The sequence below is a fragment of the Saccostrea cucullata genome, unplaced genomic scaffold (assembly GCF_032062105.1).
Source record: "Saccostrea cucullata isolate Sc308-1 unplaced genomic scaffold, CSIRO_AGI_Scuc_v1 ctg902, whole genome shotgun sequence".
Classification (NCBI taxonomy): Eukaryota; Metazoa; Mollusca; class Bivalvia; order Ostreida; family Ostreidae; genus Saccostrea; species Saccostrea cuccullata.
Window position 1 is genome coordinate 155,001 of NW_026931814.1, and position 13,207 is coordinate 168,207.

A 13,207-nucleotide genomic window follows, 5' to 3' on the forward strand; every position below is an offset into this window, starting at 1 on the left:
AACAATAAAATCACATTGAATAAAATTAAATCTGTTTGTTCATCAACATAACCCTTTCTCAGTAAGATAAATCCAGATGTCTTAGTCTGAGGGCAAACACACTCTATGTCACAAAACAGATGTGAGAGGGTAACATAGTCATACAAGCTCATATCCATATCTCAGCACTGTCACATAGGATTAGATCTTGAGGTCTCTTTTCAGAGGTAAGTAATAATTGAACTAGGCACTCGTTACCAGAACATACCTGATACACTTAGTTCCTGTGATTCAGAGGACATTTTTTAATGCTATAATGTTGTACAAGTATTCTAAAAGATGCCAAAATATAATCTACCATTATATAAACAATAATTAATATTTACTAATTTTTTTGGTAATACATGTATTTCTCATTATAATAAAGAATTTATAGTACACATTTACTTACTCCAATGAGTTTAAACTCAACACCTTGAATCTCGTACGGCACAATGTTCTTTAACATTGTTTTAATTATGCTGGATCCAACCTCATTTAATTTGCACCTAACGATAACAGAGAAAGCTCTGCTCCATTTATCTACTAGTCCGCTGTTAACATATCTTTTGTGAACATAATGTAATAAAGAAAAGCCTGTAATTTGTTTGCAGTGCATGTGTATCAAAGAAAGTTGGTATGTTACAGATGGCCTGGGAAAACACAGCAATTTGTCAAAGCATTGCATGAATCTGGGTATCGTGTTTCCTCAAATTAGGATTATCTAGACAATATAACGCAGGTTTACTCCCCAAAATACATGGAATGACTGATTAATTTAACTTATACACCCACTGTCCTAATAATTTCCAACTTTACTGACTAATGCTTGTCAATATATCAATTAACTTATCAATAGATTTCACTCATTTGATAGATGACTTATGATTGCATAATTGACAAAATATGAATGAACATTATTTAAAAAAAATCAAGGAAATTACACTGCTGAAATATATTTCATATTGGAATAAGGAAAAAGCTAAATTTTTTTGATCAATTCTATTGAGACACCAAAGGTAGATAACTAAATGCATTTGACAAGTTTGGCCTTGAACATAAAATTAGTTAACTCATAACTCCTTAGCTGCATCCGTTAATTAATTCAATTACTTCATTCACCTGTCAAAGGCCTTACATTCACTATATAGCTAATTCAAATACTAGCTCACAGGTAGCCCCACAGGTTGATTAACTTAAACATGACATAGCTCCGGTGGACCTTGTATTATCTAGCTGACCAATATACTACTTTATAATGATGCAGAGGAACTCCTGTGGTAAGATATTTATCTGGTAAAAAGAAGAAGTATCTGCATGTTAAAATAAATCACGGAAAAGCAAAAAATATAATCCTAGAATAGCATTATAATGATTTGTTGTGGAAAAGCAGGATTTATTTTTGTAGAAAAGCATAATATTGGCATAAATGTAAATCAGTGATGTAGATATGCTGGTACATGTATAATCCATTCATTTGATAACAATAAACCTAGGTATACATATAATCTATCATCCAACAAGTACACCTGAACTTACCTGGTAGTAGTCTGTTGGTATTGCCAAATTAGAAGAGAAAAAAAACTTCACAGGTTATCAAATATGGTAAATTAATGTGTACCAATTCAGTCATGGATGATAAATACACTGGGCATTCAATCCAAGGTTGACCGTCAACTTTGAAGAAGTATGTATTGTCTAGCCAATTGCACAGAACATAACTATTCAAAGAGCTACACTCCTTTCAATATGACCCTCAGAAAAAGAAAGATTTCTATGCTGATGATGTAATATGGAAGAGATCTTTCAGTATGATAAATCTATAAAACACAAAGAAAAACAGTACTGACAAAGGTATTTTGGGATACCTGGTACTTGTACTTGGTTAATATTACTATCAAATACTGACAGTAAATGGGAACTTGATATTTCTGTAATGTGAAAAACTAAAAATATTAAAGACTTAATAATTTACTCACTGGGTAGTGTACATCTAATAATGAAACAGATGTACCACCTTATTGTTTACCAAATAAGATTTACATGCGTTGATTGAAAAAAGAAATGCAAACAAAAGCCCATATTTTACACATCACTACACATTCCCACTTGGTTTTTATGCCTCACTACTAATTGCTTTAAAGCAAATCTAGCCACAGTGAAGAGAAATCTCTGATCTTATACCAATCAATATTAACTCCAAGGCTCTCAGAGCTTTTACAATGAATATTACAACTGTTTCTGAATTGAAATGTCCCAATTTTTACAGTATGTCACTGCATGATCAGTGGAAACAGTGGAAACATGGAAACATGGAAACAGTGCTACTTAATCTGACAGAAGGATGGCAATAAAAAAAAGTATTCTTTTTTATATGATTTATTAAGATCACAGTGACAGACTACAATTAATTTTTACTTTTTAATCACTCAGGCAACAACAAAATAAAGGCACGTATCCAGGAATTTTTTTCCAGAAGGGGGGGGGGGCATCCCAGTCAAAAGAAATTAATTCCTACCCAAAAATACATTAAAAACTCTGCAGATTCCATGGGAGTGGGAGAGGGGGTCCAACCCCCCAACCCCCACCACTCCGACCCTCCTCTAGATCAATGCATGAAATATATGTAAGAATGGATATGTTCAAAGTAACTGTTTGCAACAATAATCAAAAATATATGTATAAATCTGTACAAAGTTTCTTTGATAAGTTAATGCATACAATAATAGTAGGGAAAGATTATACGTGAAATATAATGCAATGAGGATAAAATCATATTTGTATCACAGTTTAACATCAATATATTAATGTTTGACTAAAACTGAAAGATATAGCAGCCTTTCAATTTACTTATGTAAAAATGAGGCTAGCAGATTAATAGCTGGTAAGATGATGGATTTTGTAAATCAGTTTACCGTATATAACAATCAGTGACATTCAAATCAAGAAAATGATTACAATACATTAAAACTAATGAATAACTTGAAACCATATGTCACCATGAACTTATTAGATTTGCCAAGGTCAGCCTGTATGAAATCCACTGTATCACATTACTTGACATGTATATCCTTACCATATACAATGTATCAATAAGGCACCATGGCTACCAATATTATTCCATTCATCCTCCTGTATTTCAATACTGCTGATCTTCATGCAATATTTAAATTCTTGATCACACAAAGGAAAAAAAATCAATCTAAATTATATTCCGCCATGCGACATTGATCCAAAAACACTAGCTTTCTATAATCCTGTGATAAATGAAATCCATCAGATATGCCTTGTCTGGGAAAATCATCACTCATTTTCAGACAAGTGAGCAAGCAGTGCATGCGTAACTCGGTTTTAATTGTTGTACAATGCAGTGAAAACAAACAAATCTGCTGATCACATGGTCTGAGCTCACACAGAAGCAAAGACACACGTCTTTATCATATCGTCAATACTCTCACAGACTCAGATCAATACACATGCAGACTCATTAAAAATTCAGGCTGAAGAACAAGAAATTCTATATAAGGGAGTAATAAGGCAAAGACAGGTGTCTGATGACAAGAAATAGCAATTCTCTTTTGATGCTATGCATCATACATAGGAACAAGTCTTCCCTATAAATCTGTTTTATTTAAAGGAATCTTGAATTCCTGCATGGCCATCAATGTCATCCCATGTATTCCCTGTGATTTAAGAAGCACCTTGTCAGGTAACTTCCTAGTCCAATAAATATCACCTCAGCTTGTCCAGAATAGGACCAGGGGGCAGACATTGCATGACCATCCGAGTGACCACAACTGGACAGCTGAGACACCAATACTAAATGTACTAACCAAGCTGTACTAATCACTGTCCATACTGGACAGCCGAGACACCTATACTGAATGTACTAACCAAGCTGTACTAATATCTGTGGACACTGGACAGCACAGACACCAATACTAAATGTACTAACCAAGCTGTACTAATCATTGTGTATACTGGACAGACAACAATACTAAATGTACTAACCAAGCTGTACTAATCACTGTGTATACCCAGACAGCCCAGACACCAATACTAAATGTACTAACCAAGCTGTACTAATCACTGTGTATATTGAAATTACTTGCTAAATGCCACAGTTCAACACTTTATCATCTTTAGAATCTATAGATCAGATAATTAACAGATCCCTTGCATTCCATGCCTTCATCCAACCATACCCTGATTTTAGGTTTAAAAACCTGTCCCTAACTTTTTTTTATCTATGAAAAGACAAGAATGTCTCTCATCATGAATACACAAACTACCAAAAAACTTACAAACATGCATAAATGATGCATATTTCAATCCCTAAAGATCTGAGGGTATCAAGATAATAACATTCAAATCAAAGAATGTTGTCACTCCTCATGAAGTTACCTTAGATTACCCTGTAATCTCTTTTTTCCTTTTATAAAATCCTATACAAAAATGGAGATGCTACAGACAGGCCCTCTACACCTGGCTTAAGTGTCCATGCTGGGTCGTCACAGTGTAGAGGTCACAGAGATGTCCAAGACAAAGAACACGAACAATGCGTCTCATTTCCTCATCCGTAGGAGGGTTTGTCGAGTTAAGGACTTGTAAGGTCAACATCAAGTATTTTGTTTGTTGGTTGTTTATAGCCAGCTCACTTTAACAACTTCCTGCATCCTTAAACAGCATGTGATACAATTTCATACTTATAATTTGAACAACTTTGTTGTGGTCACCAAAAACTTACAAGATTATATTTAATAGATTGAGATATCATAGGATTAGGATCTTGTGATGTTGTCTCCAGGTAAATAATTCTAGCTGCACACAAATAATCTGTGAAATTATCCAATGTTCATAGTCCCCACACAACAATAATGATACTGTCTCTCTCAACTCACAGATAAAACTTTTGTATCCAACGTTAGCTGTCATGTGAATCAATTATTTACTGTTTTTATGACACCCATTTACACCCGGCTATTATTTGAACTTTAATTTACGACAAGATTCTCAAAGAAAACCTAAGAAGCCATTAAAATTCCTCAAGGAGACACTTACATTGAACTTGTACACTGTTTGTTATTAGTACTGCATTTAGTTTGGACAAATGAGATACCCTTTGTTTATTTCCAGTTACTTACCTTGTAAGAAGTAAGTCCCTGGAATATGAATCCTAGTTTAGAAAACGGTCACTTTTTAAAATAATTTTATTCTACAACAAAAATATTCAGAATGTTTCCACAAGGCAAGTATTTCCTCCAAAATGACACGAATTTGTAACTGAGAAATCCTTTGACCCAGTTTTAATGAAGGAAAATACGTTCTTGTCAAAAATATAATGTTCCTGTAGAGCGTGTCATCACCTCCCAAAGGAGAACCTTCAATGCTTGAATGCACAACAACCTGTAACAAGATATTTAAGTGTAGATATTCCACTAACTGAAAGAAACACAGATTGATGTAGTAATTAAACAATTGCATGGTTAGTTAAAGTTACATTTTGCATTTGTAAAACACCTACGTAAAACCAAAGAATGAAGAACTCCTTAATCTTACCTATATTCTCAGTGAGAATAAAAGACAGTCCGACCCTCCCTCAAAACGTCAAACTGGTTAAAAAGAAACAGGCCTTCTGTTGTGCTGCAATGGTATAGTATAATCAGAAAGGTAAACATTTGACATTCCACGCGGGGGACTTATCACAACTCTGTATTGTCCAGGTAAACGTTACCTGTCCTATCAATGGACATTTATGGTACATATAATGTCTATGTCAGTTAAGCAACTTTGTCACCAGTTCTACCTTTTTTACACAGAATAATCAAGAAGAAAGCAGTGTGAAGTTACTTCTATATACTTTAAAGTAGAACAGACTTGAGTAATGGTGTAGATGCCCCAATGACAGTCAACCTACATGTATTTGCTTTCGCAATTTCCAGTCACAAATACATACCTGTGTTTCTCTGTGATCCTTGACCTCAATAGTGTACATATAGATGAATTCACCATGAAATATAAAATTGATCTTAAAAATCATCTGGTCTTCAAACTGTAAAATTTGAAAATGTGTTGGGGTTATTTTACGGTTTATGCATGATCATTTTTAAATATTTCATGAAAATATCTCCAACTGTTACAGTACTAATGCATTTATAATTCTATCATAAGGTACTTTGACTTAAAGTACTAATTTAATTAGTAGTAAGGAATAAGTCATTGTAACATATAGGCAACACAGTTAACAAGGTTAATAAAATGTTATGTAAATTTTTGATCAAATGAATGAGATATTACATCTTGAATTATTCTTTTTTTTTTTTTATACTTGGCAGAATTTAACTTAATGTGTATACTGGTACATTATACAGCTATCAAAATATTTAATTATTTAGTAGCAACCACTATAATTTTTCTTAGTTCAAATACATGTATCATGGGCAATGCCAAAAATTTTTTTTTGTATGTAATATGTTAGATTTTTTTTAGATCAGTTGATAATATACATGTAGGTAAATCACATTTTCTATATATTATACAGGTAGTAAGTACAGGTGATCTACATTAAGCACACCTTGCCCTGAACAAAGCTTTCAAGAGAGTTAATTATCACAAATTAAACACAACTGCCAGCAATGAAAATTCTTCACATTCATATACAAATTATGATAATTCACTTCAGTTAACTGCTGGGCCCCCATCCATTTTCAAATAAAAAATCAAAACCAATGCTAGTTCCCCTCCTGTCTAAGCCAGTGGTACACGTTAAACAAAAGTGCTCCTTGGAATGCTCATTACAACAAGCGATACTTAGAGTTGTTCTCAACCTCAGATTTGAATTGCTGCCCAAGTTTAATATTTTTAAGTTCTTGGAATAATAATTTAACAAATTAAAAATTATCTCAACAATATTATCGAGTTTCAGTATCAAGATCTGAAGCATGAATTATCTTTTTCTTAATGTTCAAAATGGATTTGCACTAAACATGTATCTCTTGTAAAATTATATTCAAAATTGATATCTTTAATTTCTCAATTATACAGTTGTATATTTTCAAGGACCTCCACTGTAATCTAGCTGCTATCACTCATATACTGAGCAAAATACATCATGCAGAGATTGTAGACTCTTCAGGAAATTTTGTGTACACTTTTACTGATATGCTACCAATACATTCTAAAAACAAAAGTACTAGTATTTTCTCTCCTTAATATCAATATGGAGATATCAATATCCATCAATCAATGCTGCGACTCTTACTAAGAATGTAACCTTTTGAATATACTGTATAGCAAAGATTTCCAGAACCTAATATGTGCCCAGACTAAGTATTCTACTTAGTACAAATAACATTTAAATTTGAGACAGGATGGAATATGGCAGCATTATGTGTAGCATATACTGGTCCAAGATAAATGAGTTAATACATTGTGGCCTTAAATCCTCTGCTGATAATATCAACAGCAGCAAATTTTTAATTTGAACTTTTTGCATCTGCTATACCATTGATTTCTATCAAAAATGTTTTACTTTTCTCAGCCAAAATCTGCACAAGATTTGATGTCAAGCAAGCAAAATTTTTCCAAAATACTGGTTGATTGATTGTTTGCTATTTACATCCCGTTCAAGATTTTTTCACTCAGATTTATGTCACCATATAACCGCTGAAGCACATCAAATTTAGACCTTTGATCATCACTCAGGGCCATTATGAGCTGAGAAAGAACTTTTATTGTGCTAACGATTGTTGTGACACAGGGCCTCAATTGGTTTTATAAGGTCTCCTCCGAAGGACCCCCCAACCATCACTTCTGCTTGGTGAAGGAAAAAGTTGCTACTGTAACATATTGTTTATTGTCTTAGGTCAGTAGCGGTCAGGGATTGAACACATGATCCAGAATACTGGTGGGACAATATCTGGCAGAAATGAAACAGAAAACATGCAGGCTAATGACTTTAAAATCCACTAAGTGACCTTGGACCTTTTGACCTGACAACTGATAGACTGGTAACCTGTGACCTCATGACCTGAAAATTAATAACGGTTAACTATTAAATCATTGCAGTATTTTCTGACTGGAAAACACTGGCACACGGCCATGTCTATTACTAATCATCTAAATAATGAACTGCAAAATATCTGTCCTATTTAATAAAGGTGCTCTGGTGGCGCAGTGGTTAGAGCATCTGCTTTAGAGTCCTGAAGTAAGGAGTCGATCATTAAATTGCAGGTTTGAATCCCACTATGGGACATGGAGACTGGGCCATCGGAGGAGACCGCATAAACCGAGGACCCATGTTGCAGTAGGTGCTGGCACGAAAAAGTTCCCTCCCTGCTCAGTGGCTCTAAGTGCCGACTATAGGACAAAATTTGCAGCTCTCCACCGGCAAGTGGTGGCGTCTCCATATGAGTGAAAAATTCTCAAAAAGGATGTTAAATAACATACAATCAATCAATCTTTTTTAATAAAGTATAGTAAATAAATTGTAAAAATGCCTTGAAAAAAATAGGTTGTAAGGCCATAATAAAAATATTCCTAGATTCTCATCCCCGCCCACCCAGATTTTATACCCCCGCCTCAATTTTTTTTATTTCTGTTTTTCTTCGTCTTAATTCTGATCGGGATCGGTATTCATCTACCATTCTACTTTCGTTTTAAATCCCGCGAAAGTCGACATGATTTTGACATCTGAAAAGATGGTAATTACTGTAATACATGCGTATATATTTTAAACAAGGGTCATTGGTTGAAAAAGATTGGTGATGATGTGAAGAAAGAGATAATTGAACCTTTACTATGACTTTTATTCAGGTACTGAAGATAAAATTACATCGATTGACCAGGTCAATAAAAAATCTGCAAAATTGAAAAAAAATAAAAAATATAAAATAAAAGCCGCCCGCCCGCCTCATTTTTAAAAAAATTCGGATGAGAACCTAGCAATTTATTCATTATGGCCTAAACTAAAAGGTAAAGCTATTTTTGCTATTTGCGCTTCCAAGTGATAGTTTAATCATACAAAATATTGACATTCCAGTGCATTCATGACTATCATTGTTTATGTTACGTACATTGCAATATATAATAAAATTTGTCATCATTCATTTCAAAGTGTTTGACATCCTTTCATGTCAACATATGGTCAAAGGACAATAAATAAATACATGTACAGTAATTATCAGAGTATTCATCATCATTAGTACTTAGTGTAGCATGTCAGCTAGGAATGTGTGTGAAATAATTTCAACTACTGTACCAGGTAATTTGGGTTAGATCTTGGAAAGCTTTTCTTTTTTTAAAGAATAACTTTGCCAACAAAAGATTCAAATTGTTTGAATTTCTAGTAAGTATAAAGAATGTCATCAATCAAGTAATAGATGAATGAAGTAATTTTAATATACATGTAGAGGTGGACATGCAGTCAGTGCATCAGCTGAACATAACATAACAGTTTGTTTAGGTTGATAACATTGTCTGTAAAAAAATATATAATGTGTGGCTCTAATTTAAGTTTAAAGTCAAAGCAATCAATTATCTTAAATCATATATTTACGTTTATTAATATTTTGAAATCATGCACAGAATATTTTCATGTTGACAGGAATGGGAGTTTTTCAACCTGTATCCGGGGATATTTAATACATACTCTGATACATGTATTTTATACATTACCTAAGATCGTTTGATGGTACCGAATCATGCAGCATAGAACAAATGTAAATGCAAGTATAACACTAACACATGAAAGTGGAATAGTTAAAACGTTAGATGTAGAAAGTCAGATTGCCGCTTGGTGGTTTGACATCAATACATCCGTGTCACATAAAAGTTTTAAAATGAAGTTGATCAATATGCATGAAAAAGCTTCTGTATGAAATCGAATGTTAGTACGACTAAAGTAAATTGAATTACTTCCCTTTGCTTCAAGATTCGGAAAATGGGAAAGGGAAAGGGGGGGGGGGGTGGTGTCACATGATGCTTGATTTACTTTAATATTGGCTCTTTCACGATAACTGTGGCACTGCTCTTTTGCAGGGCCAAAATTAAATGATTCATTTTGGTATGACTTGCCCTGCAGAAGAGCAGTACCACAGTTACCGTGAAGTGGCAAACAAACAAACAAACAAACAAATAAGTAAATAAATAAATAAATAAATAAATAAATAAATAAATAAATAAATAAATAAACAGATAAATAAATAAATAAAATAAAATGAAATAAAATAAAGTAACATAACATAACATAAAATAAAATAAAATAAAATAAAATAAAATAAAATAAAATAAAATAAAATAAAATAAAATAAAATAAAAATAAATAAATAAATAAATAAATAAATAAATAAATAACAATGAAAAATAATTCAAGAAATATTTTCTTCCGGAATTTAACGGTTCAGAGAGACTTTAAGGATGAAGAATTCTATTTTTTTCTTTTTGATATCAAGAATATCTGAAAAATCAAGGTTATTGCCTAAGATGAAGATGTTCTTGAGTATAGAAAATTTTGATTAACGGAGATCAATTCATATAAAAGGTCACTTACATTTCACACTGGTTGAAAAACGGGTTTGAATAGAGTCTGTTTATGCAATTTTTTGTAAAAATGCCACTAGGCTAAGTGAAAAATCTTTGTGATGGGATAGGTGGGTATAGGGTTGTGCCCCCCCGAATTTGCCATACTAACAAGCGAAGTGAATTAAGTATGACCTGTTTTTAAAGTTCTGGACGAACTTCTAAATTTTGAAGAAAAAAAAAACTGGCACTTGATAAAAAAAAAATGATATTTAGTGTTATTATTGTGTTAAAATTAAGTTTTATCTCCGAAACAAGTGCTTGTGCCTGTCGTGTATCGCAGGAATTTTGCGTACCTATCAATTTTATCGAAATTTTGTAATGATTCTGGTTTTAATGGTGGGGTATCACGTATAAAAAAACGTGATACCTATAATCAATTATTATACAAATGTAGGTATTAGGTATTTTTTTTATCTTGTGGCACAGGGGCTTGTCACGAAATATTTCTCTTATTTTAATATAGTTACCCCTACTATAAAAATACATTTAATACATGTTTTTTTTATAATAGGGGTAACTATATTAAAAGAAGAGAAATATTTCGTGACAAGCCCCTGTGTCTTGTGGGTGTAGTATTGTATACACAAAACTGAATTATCATAGAGTTATCTTTCTTTTTATACAGTGTCACGGATACTAAACGAAGAGGCCTATGGGTCACATCGCTCACCTGAACACATTGGTTCGGAGTAGAAACCAGTTCAGTATTGGGAAACAAACTTGAATTTATTGCACTACCCCAGATTGCTTCCATATCAATGTTACAACTCGTGACCTTCTTGCTCTTAAGCAGAAGACTTTTCTTATTCATGAATGTAAAACTCTGGTTGCTCACTGTGGCCCCATCCGTCTGTACGTCAGTCTGTTACGCTTTGGGGTACCAATCTCTTATCCGCAACTCCCCTTAAATTTCTTACACAGAATCTTTGTTACAATCGGCAATCCTCATCTGACCCCGCTACGCTACATTAGAGTGAAAAATGTAGTGTGCGTTGTACAAGCCACCCGAGGAGCTCCTAGCATGTCTTTGTTACATAGTGCCAGTGTTATCTAATATTAGATTGAGTGCCATTGCGCTCATATTTTGCTTTTTGATCCAACACATATTTGGGGTTTTCGGTAGCAAAACGTAGTTTCCCGTTGTAATTATTTCCTTAATATAGAAGGGTGCCCATCTCTCATCAGCAACTCCTCGTCTAACACTAAATAAAATTTAATGATACTTTTATAATAATTTCAATGATTCTTTATTACATAATACCACTGTGCACCTCCTGTTTTACTCTTTTACTGACAATTAATTATTTCGGGTGTCCCAGAGCTAAACATAGACATGGACTCATTTTATCTTATTAAGTGACCTGTTTTTAAATCATTTGTTTTCGCTTACAGGTCTACTAACAACAAACATACCTCTATCCCCACAAGTGTAAATTCACAGCACCGCCATCATCTTGAGCACCAATAACTACAACAATACCTTTATCCTATCCAAACAGCTTAAACTCTAGCCCCACCAAACCGTTAAAACCACAATCATTACAACACTATACAATCTTCACCATACCACATTCCAGCATCACTACATATAGTACTACTATTAAACTGCAACAACATAATTATCTATCAACAATATCGTAATCTAGAGCACGATCAACAATAAAAAACAACATATCCACCAAACAGCACTAAACTCGAGCATCACCAGACCACTAAAATCAACACCTCCAACCATCACATCACCATAACCTAGAGTACCATAAACAACATATCCACCAAACAACACTACACTCTAGCAACACCAAACCACTAAAAACAACACTTCCCCCATTACATCACCATAACCTAGAGTAGCATCAGCTACATCACTAAACTCTAGCCTCACCAAACCACTAAAATCAACACCTCCATCCATCATATCACCATAACCTAGAGTACCATAAACAACATATCCATCAAACAACACTACACTCTAGCAACACCAAACCACTAAAATCAACACCTCCATCCATCACATCACCATAACCTAGAGTACCATAAACAACATATCCACCAAACAACACTACACTCTAGCATCACCAATCCACTAAAAACAACACTTCCCCCATTACATCACCATAACCTAGAGTAGCATCAGCTACATCACTAAACTCTATATAGCCTCACCAAACCACTAAATCAACACCTCCATCCATCACATCACCATAACCTGGAGTACCATCAACTACAACAACATCTCAATCCCACACAGCACCACCCCTTGCGTCAACACACACACACACACACACACACACACACACACACACACCCTATGTCAACAATAGCACTATCGACTACAACAATATTTTCAGTAGATAGTGATAATGGAATGTGGTGCGTTTAAGCTTTGTGGGATGATAATGTTGAGGGGATGGTGGTGGTGAGAAGCAAGAGTTGATGTTCTGTAGGTGCTGATTTTTACCTGCCCATTTTGCCTGCTCACCTTGAGGAAATAAATTTAGACATGTCTTAACTATTCAAATGAGTCACACACACATACACTAAAATATTTTTGATTTATATATATACCATATACCCAGATGAGCTGAAACATAAAAAAATATAACTG

At 33.8% G+C, this 13,207-nt stretch overlaps 1 protein-coding gene across 6 annotated transcripts in view; it reads right to left on the reverse strand.

Annotated features, from left to right (window-relative positions):
• LOC134233571 (uncharacterized) overlaps positions 1 to 4,566 on the reverse strand; it is a 30,424-nt gene extending 25,858 nt beyond the window's left edge. For 3 of the 6 annotated variants that reach the window (XM_062715538.1, XM_062715539.1, XM_062715534.1), the window contains exon 1: positions 3,095 to 3,349. The gene's annotated coding sequence lies outside the window, so the exon portion shown is untranslated. Of the gene's footprint in view, positions 1 to 430; positions 577 to 3,094; positions 3,351 to 4,422 lie in introns of those variants that run through there. The other 3 variants (XM_062715540.1, XM_062715535.1, XM_062715536.1) reach the window with 3 other exon arrangements.
• Positions 4,567 to 13,207: the final 8,641 nt, after the last annotated feature.